This window comes from Hyla sarda, chromosome 12 (genome assembly GCF_029499605.1).
Source record: "Hyla sarda isolate aHylSar1 chromosome 12, aHylSar1.hap1, whole genome shotgun sequence".
NCBI classification, from domain to species: domain Eukaryota; kingdom Metazoa; phylum Chordata; class Amphibia; order Anura; family Hylidae; genus Hyla; species Hyla sarda.
The window spans coordinates 25,693,755-25,696,514 of record NC_079200.1 but is presented as its reverse complement, the minus strand read 5'-3'; the positions used below and the strand labels follow the sequence as shown (position 1 = coordinate 25,696,514).

Here is a 2,760-nt window from a genome sequence, read left to right as displayed (position 1 = left end):
CAAAGAGCACTCCAAAATCCAAAGAGAAAAGAATTTCCTCTGTAGTATACAGCAGCTAATAAGTACTGGAAAGATTAAGAATTTTTAATAGAAGTAATTTTACAAATCTGTTTAACCTTTCTGGTACCAGTTGATTAAAAAATAAATAAATAAAATAAATAAATTTCCACCAGAGTACCCCTTTTAACCCTGTGTTACGGGATATTCACAACATCAGACTACAAACTAAACAAAAAAAAAAAAGAAAAAAAGGTTTTTTTTTATTTATTTTTTTTTTTTTAAGACGACCCATTCTCTAGTCCCTTGTTTCCCAACCAGTCAGGTATCCCATCCCCCGCCTCCCCCCCCCCCCCCCCCCCCAGAATAAAATATCAGATTCATTTATTCAAAGGTCTTTATCGATCATTTTTTACAGTTTTGTAGTCATTAGAACAAAAAAATAATAATAATTAAACATTCCAGATATGCTTCTTGTTGAAGTCAGTCATTGAAAAGAACATTGATCAGTAAAGAAATCCATAATTGCAGAATACACACCACGCAGAGGCTAGCCATTTGTATAAAACCCTTTTCGACTACTTACTGGTCCACAACAGTTAACGGGGTACTCCGCTGCTCAGCGTTCGGAACAGTTTGTTCCAAACGCTGAGCAGCCAGCAGAGTACCCCTTTAAACCAGGGGATCCACGGTCTGAATGTACAGCATCACAGGCTACTAACAATACTGTAAATTCATTTTAGTAGACCCAAGGTTGATCTGGGCACAAAAATACACCCGTAATACGCTAGACTAGAACAGAGGCTTACAAGGGGGTTATCTAGGATTAAGGAAACGTAGCTGCTCCATCAAACACGGTGCCACTCTTGGCCTCAGTTTTTGTACCGCAGATCATTCCAATTGCAGAGAATGGGGCGGCGTTGGAATAGCACACACACACACACAACCCAAGGATAGGTGTGGTGCCATTTTTGGCTGAAAGTAGCCATGTTTTTCCATATCCTGGATAAACCTTCTAAAGAGAACACATCAGCTCCCCTGACGTCCCCAGTTTACTAAATACCACTAAAATAATTTTGGAGCATCTTTTCTGGGGGGTAAATGAGGGCAAACTGCAACATATCAGAGATAAAAAGTACCCAGTTTTGAATATCCTCACTAGCAAGGAGAAGAAAAAAAAACCAAGTACCGACACATTTCAGTGCTCTATTGGCCCTTAGTCATGGCCAAAATGCATTGGTGGTTCTGCGTTTTGTATTACTGCTTTTTTGCTACGGAATCTGCCATAATAAAGATTAGATACTTTTTATCTCTGATATACTGACAGTGCTGCTTTGAGCTAAACAAAGAGCCGTGTTTTATTATTTTTTAGAATTTGACGATTTTTTGACATCCCTCTGCTGTTCCACCTGGAAATGTAGTTCAGTCAACCACTGGCATAAACTAGACCAGTGTTTCCCCAACATGGGTGCCTCCAGTTGTTGCAAAACTACAACTCCCAGCATGCCTGGACAGCCGTTGGCTGTCCGGGCATGCTGGGAGTTGTAGTTTTGCAACAGCTGGAGGCACCCTGGTTGGGAGACACTGGTGTAGAGATGGTCAAGGAATGGTAACAAATTCATTTATTTTCAAGAGGAACAACAGAACTCTGTCGTTCCTCTCAGAAAATGTTTTCCAGAAATTATATACAGGAATGCAAGAGTTTACTAAACCAGACCCGTCCAGAGAGCTGACAAAACCTCTGTAATCTGGCCATAGACATGAGAAAGCTGTCGGCTCGATAGATATCTATCCCACCACTAATAGTGGTAGATATAGGGCGTTAAAGGGGTGTTCCAGGCAAAAAAAAAAAATATTTTTTTATATCAACTGGCTCCAGAAAGTTAAAACAGATTTGTAAATTACTTCTATTAAAAAAATCTTAATCCTTCCAATTATTATCAGCTGCTGAAGTTGAGTTGTTCTTTTCTGTCTGGCAACAGTGCTCTCTGCTGACATCTTTGCTTGTCTCGGGAACTGCACAGAGTAGAAGAGGTTTGCTATGGGGATTTGCTTCTACTCTGGACAGTTCCCGAGACAGGTGTCATCAGAGAGCACCTAGACAGAAAAGAACAACTCAACTTCAGCAGCTGATAATTATTGGAAGGATTTGTAAATTACTTCTATTAAAAAATCTTAAGCCTTTGAGTACTTATGAGCTGCTGAAGTTGAGTTGTTCTTTTCTGTCTCTGATGACACCTGTCTCGGGAACTGTCCAGAGTAGAAGCAAATCCCCATAGCAAAACCTCTTCTCTGGTTGTCTCGGGAACTGCTCAGAGTAGATGTCAGCAGAGAGCACTGTTGTCAAACAGAAAAGAACAACTCAACTTCAGCAGCTGATCATTATTGGAAGGATTAAGATTTTTAAATAGAAATAATTTACAAAAATCGGTTTAACTTTCTGGAGCCAGTTGATTATATATAAGTTTTTTTCTGGATAACCCCTTTAAGTGGTCACCAGACACCACTAACAACTTATAATTCAACTTGTCCCAATTCCCCAAAGAGAGAACTAATCCACTGTGACAAAAATCTGCTGTCTATGGCCGTCCCGGCAGTCTTTGACCTACAACTCTCAGTCTGGATATAGAAGCTGCATGAGGTTGACCCATGTAACGTAAGCGAGGGCTGATAGGCACTGCTTGGCATCTGTATAAAACCTTACAAAATAAAACCACGTGAAATGAAGAATTTATACATTTGTGAGAAAACATTAAGATGGGT

The 2,760-nt window shown here is 39.9% G+C and overlaps 1 protein-coding gene across 2 annotated transcripts in view; it reads right to left on the bottom strand.

Moving 5' to 3' along the window:
* Positions 1-1,554: 1,554 nt before the first annotated feature.
* Positions 1,555-2,760, bottom strand: part of STARD3 (StAR related lipid transfer domain containing 3) — a 51,537-nt gene continuing 50,331 nt past the window's right edge. For both annotated transcript variants that reach the window (XM_056547495.1, XM_056547497.1), the window contains exon 14: positions 1,555-2,760. This exon is cut by the window's right edge and continues 756 nt beyond it. The gene's annotated coding sequence lies outside the window, so the exon portion shown is untranslated.